Source organism: Desmodus rotundus, chromosome 4 (genome assembly GCF_022682495.2).
Source record: "Desmodus rotundus isolate HL8 chromosome 4, HLdesRot8A.1, whole genome shotgun sequence".
Taxonomy (NCBI): Eukaryota; Metazoa; Chordata; class Mammalia; order Chiroptera; family Phyllostomidae; genus Desmodus; species Desmodus rotundus.
The window spans coordinates 102,172,685-102,178,848 of NC_071390.1; positions in this window are offsets into that span (position 1 = coordinate 102,172,685).

Sequence of the window (6,164 nt, forward strand, 5' to 3'; positions counted from 1 at the left end):
TTCTTACAAGAAGCGACACGGAGCTCCACATAATCAGCAGCTGGCCTGTCAGTGTCGCCATGTCATCGCGGAGGGCAGTCCTGACGGACGTACAGTCAATATAGGCCACAGTTACATGTGATTCCAATGTTTTACTTTCAGACAGAATATTCCTGAGGTTTGTGAATCTCGGGTTACACATGAGGGTGTGTCACCTGGGAGACTGTCCTCGGTGGTGTGCTGCGATGTACAAAGTTAGTGAGAACTCCAAGCTGAGAGTTTACGGTGGCCAGAAGCGTGAACCCTGGACTCCAGGATCAGACAAGTACGCTGGACTTTGGGAAAGTTTCATAAAAAATTCAAAGGAATAAAAGTTCTTGACCCATGGACTTGAGTCTCAAAAAGGGATTATGGCTAACAAAAGGAGATTAAAAAACAACAGCAACAAAACTTCTAGTCGAATAATTGCAAAATAATCCAAATGAAATGGGAGACAGCTCAGGTAAGTTGAATGGCTGCCTAGTAACCTAAAATTTCAGACATATGTATAAAAGATATAAAGAAGGGAGAGTAACTAAGGATGAATGTAAAAATGTAGCAAATCTATTTATAAAAGTGTCTTAAATTAAGGCTCCCAATAAATTAAGGATAAAAAAATGATAAAGTTGACGAAGGAACTATAAGGCGTGTTTTTTTCTAAGTTAAAAAGAACAAGGAAATAATAAGTCTACTGCTTAGAGATGATAACAGAAAGCATATTAGAGAAGTAGCAGAATCATTCAACTGGGTTTTTTTCCCTTCTCTTTTCTAGTTGTGTTTTTAAACTGAATACAGAGAAGAAACTCTGAAAAGTGGGAATTTTCAGCCCCAAATAGATGCGAGATTAGTAAACTAACACCAAGGTGTTTAAACTGAGGCCAGAGGAATTAGATGCCAGGAGGTAACAGAATTTTCAGCCATAATTGAGCATGCAAAAGTGAATGTTATGGTCATCAGCAGGCAACAAATGCTTTGAAAAACTAATATGTTTTTAAAATGAGGTTATTAGGCAGTTAGATTAAAAAACTGCTTGAAAATCAAATAGCAGCCAGCAATTGTTATTTGTTTTGACTTGGACTAAAATGGGTTGCCTCCTCCTGGAGTGTCTGGTAATGGTTTTAAATGTCATAAGAAAGTGTCTAGTAAGATGTCTATACCCTATTTTATTTAGAATTTTATTAAATGAATGAAAGAATGTATGCTTTCCAACTCTGCAGATGACATGGAAACAGACAGCCTCTTAGCACATTCCGAGTGTAAGGGGAAAGTAAACGTGTCACCCGGGGAAACCAGGGCGATTGACCCGCGTTACTGCCAGAAGAGAGCCATTTCCCTGAATTATCGTGTCTCAACTAAAACCATGTGACTTTCCATACTATGCCATGATTTTTAAACATATAAAATAACCCTCTCTCCACCCAATCTCAATTCTTGAGGTAAAACCGGTATTTCTGTACCTTTGACGATCCTGGCACATACTCCCCGGGAGGGTTCTGCCTGTCTTCGCCCGGGTCGGTTATGACACCTCAAATCGAACACAGGACAGAGACCTGAGCCTCTCCGTCAGACACTGTCTTGTGCTATAGACAGTGTTGTGCCTAATGTTGTGCTATAAAGCCAACAGTGGACACACTGATATGCTAGGTGAGGAAACCAAATTTTGAAAATTACCTTAATGAGATGGCATATTAACAAAATTAAATGTAATAGGGATAACTATACATTTTGTCTTTTGGTTTACCACAAATATGGGTGTTTGAGTGAAAAAATATCTGTGACTTTAGTTGATTAGAATTGCTCTACAAACTAAGAGAGTTATGTAATTTGCTCAAAATGCTAGCATTAAGTCACTTTAACATAAGTAGTAGTCATATCAAAGAAGGTGTGAGTCCCTCCATGCTCTGTATTACTAAGCCATTTCTACAGAGGCAGGCTTGATTTGGGGGGTCAAATCTACACAGTTTCCTTAGGAAGGCACCTAAGATCAGCTAGCATCTAGGAACTTAATCATGCAAGAAAGGGTTAAGCATGTGTGGCACCGACTCCGGGGAGACCAGAGTAGCTTTGTGCAGCACACAACACTAACTGCTGCCCTCACACACTGTGCTTAGGAGCATCTGCTTGGGTTGGTAAAAGGGAGACTTCTGGGTGCTACAGTCAGAAATTGGGATTCAGCAGCCCGGGGTCTTCGAAAGTGCATTTTGACACTCCATCCAGGGGGATGATGCAGGTGGTGTAAAGACTTTGAGAAACACTGTTCTACGCAATGCATGGAAAAGCAACATTGGAATTACAAAGAAGCAGAATGAATCCACATTTTAAAAAACCAACAACTTGTTTTGGTAACAACTGGAGTTAGAAAATAGTGGAGTAAACCATGTTGTAATAATATGACTGTATCTATGAGTTTGTTTCTGTTATGTTTGCTCGTTTATTTGGGTTTTTGGATTCCACATATAAGTGAAACCATGTGGAAACCACACGGCACCTGTCTTTGTCTGACTGGCCCATTTCACTTTTGCCTGCACCTGCACTGACCTTTGTAGTCCCCCGACTTTTTTCATTTTGTGCCTGTATTCCTTTCACTGTTTTCTTGAGGTCTTCTTCCTTTTTTTTTAAATCCTCACCAGAAGACATGCCCACTGACTTTAGAGAGAGGGGATGAGAGGGAGAGAGAGAGGGAGAGAAACACTGATGTGAGAGAGAAACGCTGATCGGCACGTGCCCCAGAGGGGACCAAACCCGCAACCTAGTCATGTGCCCTGACCAGGAATCAGACTCATGAGCTCTCAGTTTAAGGGGCGATGCTCCAACCACCTGAGCCACACTGGCCAGAGTGAGGTCTTCCTCTTCTCATGCAGGTCATGTCCTGCAAGTCTATGTTTGGGTTCATTTTTCTTCGCATAATCCAAGGAGTCATACATCACACCATAGCCAGTTGTCCTGCCAGCACGAGTGGGTTCTGAATCCAAACACAAAGATGACATCTGGTTTGGTCTTATACATTTGGGCTAGTTTTTTCCCTGAATTCCTGTCTTACGTACTTTTGCTTTCCCAGGATGAAAGACATCAATGACCCCTCCCCACACACACACTAAAGTAATCTGTTACTGGTTTAAAACATTACATTTTGTGCTTACTTGTGGGGGGAGAATTTGGAAAGGGCTCAACTGGATTATTCATTTCTGTTCCTATGCTATCAGCTGGGAGGATACACTTCCAGGTGATTTCTCTAGGCATATACCTGGTGCCATGGTGGGGACAGTGGAAGTCTGGGTTTAGTTGGGTCCCTCCCCTTCTCTGTCTCATTTCAAGGCCCCTTCCTAGCTGAGTTGTCAGACTCCTTCATGGTGGTTCAGGGAGTCAAGAGAAGAAAGCAGAAACTGGCAGTCATCTTAAAAGATACAACTAGAAGAACATATTCCGTTGATCTAAGTAGTTACAGGCCAGTCCAGAATTAAGTGGAAAGGTAAACAAACCCCACCTGTCAATGGAGCTGTGTAAAAAATGTATGGCAATCTTTAACCCACCAAGTAGAAAGTCCCACCTAGAAATTAAAAAATTTTTTTTTTGCCATTAAACAACTTTTGGATAAAAACTAAAATATAACCAGAAATCTCAGAATTTTTTAAAACAGTGATAATTTAAAATTCTGTATAGAAAAACTAATAAGACCCTGAAACTAATATAAAATAATAATGACCCTGACTGATGTGGCTCAGTTGGCTGAGCATTGTCCTGCAAACTGAAAGGTTGCTGGTTCGGTTCCTGGTCAGGGCACATGTCTGGGTTGTGGGTTTAGTCCTCAGTCAGGGTGTGTGTAAGAGGAAACCAATCACTATTTCTCTCTGTCTTTCTCCCACCCTTTTCCTCTCTCTAGAATCAATAAAAGAAAAAAGTTAAATAATAAATAAAGCAATATTGAATGTCAACTGTAAATGAAAAGTAAAAAGTAAAATTAAATTAAAAAAATTAATGGGGTACTTTTAAAACAGTGATCAGCAGAAAACCCATAGTGGCAAAAACATGTCAATAAAATAAAAATGAATAAAAATGAAAATTACTGAATTAAATTTAAAAAACCCAAACGTAGAAAAAGAAGAAGAAAATAAACAAAAAGAAGCTCAAGGAAGTAAACAATGCAGTAGAAGTAGACACTAATGAGGCAGAAAATAAAAAAATATATAAAATAAATAAAAATCCTGTGTTTTAAAAAAGTCAGCAAGAGAGATGAACCACTAACAAATTTAATTTTAAAGAGGGAAAAGCTCATATGCCCTATGTAAAATGACAAGAGAGAAATAACTGTTAAAAAAAACAAAAACAAAAAGAAAAAACAGAAATAACTGTTAATACACAGAAAATGTTAAAAAATCATAGAAGACTACTTTGCATATATTTATGTAAATAAATTAGAAAATCTACATGAAATCCATCATTTCATAGGAAAACACAATTTGCCAAAGTGTGCACAAGTGTTGCTAGAAAGCACAAGCAGAGCAGTTATAATAGAATTAAAGGAAGTTACCGAGGAACTAGCTCACAGAAGGCACTAAGTCCAAATGATGTCACAGGGGAACTCTGCAAAGAGACAGATAGTCCTAGAGCTACTTAAATTACTTCAGAAAAATGGAGGACAATTTCCAAATTCTCTTCATGCAGCACGTATAGCACTAATATCTAAACACAACTATAACACTAATATACTAAAAAGACAGTTTACAAGGAAAATATTTCACATGAATATTATTTATGAATATTGATGTAAAAAGTCCAATATAAAATTTAAGTGAACAGACTTCATTAAGAAAACCACATTAAGAAAACTTCATGACCAAGAAGGTTTATTAAAAGAACTTCAAGATAGTTCAGTATTAGGAAAAACATTAAAATAAACCACTACAGTTGACCCTGAACAACATGAGTTAGTAGTGCTCAGCCCTGAAAGGTCAAAAATCCATGTAAAAGTTTTGAGTGCCCCAAAACTTTACTAGTAGTATCCTACTGTTGACCGAAAGCCTTGCTGATGACCTAAATAGTCAAATAACACATATTTTGTATATTATATGTATTATACACTGTATTCTTATAGCAAAGCAGAGAAAAGAAAATGTTATTAAGACAATCATAAGAGAAAGTACATTTGCAGTACTGTCCCATATTTGCTGATGCCATGTCTCTTTCAGGCTTGGTGGCTATCTGCATGTTTTTTTAAATTGTCAATTGAAAAACTGCATATAAGTGAACCTGCACTCTTCAAATCCATTTTGTTTAAGGGTCAGCTGTATATTAATATATTAATAGTTCTGAAAAAGCCTTTGAAAGAATTCAACACTCATTGCTGATAAAAACTCTCAAGAAAATAAAAGTGAATGAATACTTCCTTTTCATATGACATTTATATATCACAAATCATTGATTATGATATTTATATAGCATCAACTATTTATGATTATGGTTGACATATATCCATACATATATTGATTTGAATATATAGATGCAAAAGGAAAAGCCAGGGAACTCACTCACTATCATGTCGTCTTTGGGACCCTGAGGTCCCTGACTGTCTGTCTTCTCTCCACCTTTCTGACTCTCCTTGTGTTTGTTTTACACAGCAAGTCCAAGGTTTTTAGTTGTACTGAACTGAAGGAATACATAAAAGTATGTCTATTCCATCTTAGTAAAAGTGGAAGTTTCTCCCAAATAACTCCGGAGTACAGTCCTTTACAATACTCTATATCTCAGTCTAAGGGAGAAAAGGAACCTCAAACGAATCTTGAACTTTTTTTTTGGTAGATTTACTTTTTTGATTATTACAGGTGTAACAATTTAAAACTATTTTCTCTGTATTGTTGGAATAAGTAAATGCACAAATGGATTGATAATTTTAGAAACCAGGATAATTACTTGGAAGAAGGATACAAATACAGGATAGGAAAGGGCAAGGAAAAATGCTGTGGGATTGATCGGATTTTGGAATTGAAGTTGTAAACTGATTCTTTCATGCCTCTCTGCCTCTGTTTCTGTCTCTCTCGTCTATCTCTGCATCATCTATCTATCGTATATCACCTACCTATCTACCTACGTTTCTGTTACACTCTAACAGAACTGAGCACAGCTAGCACCCAAATCTTGCTTTCTAAATA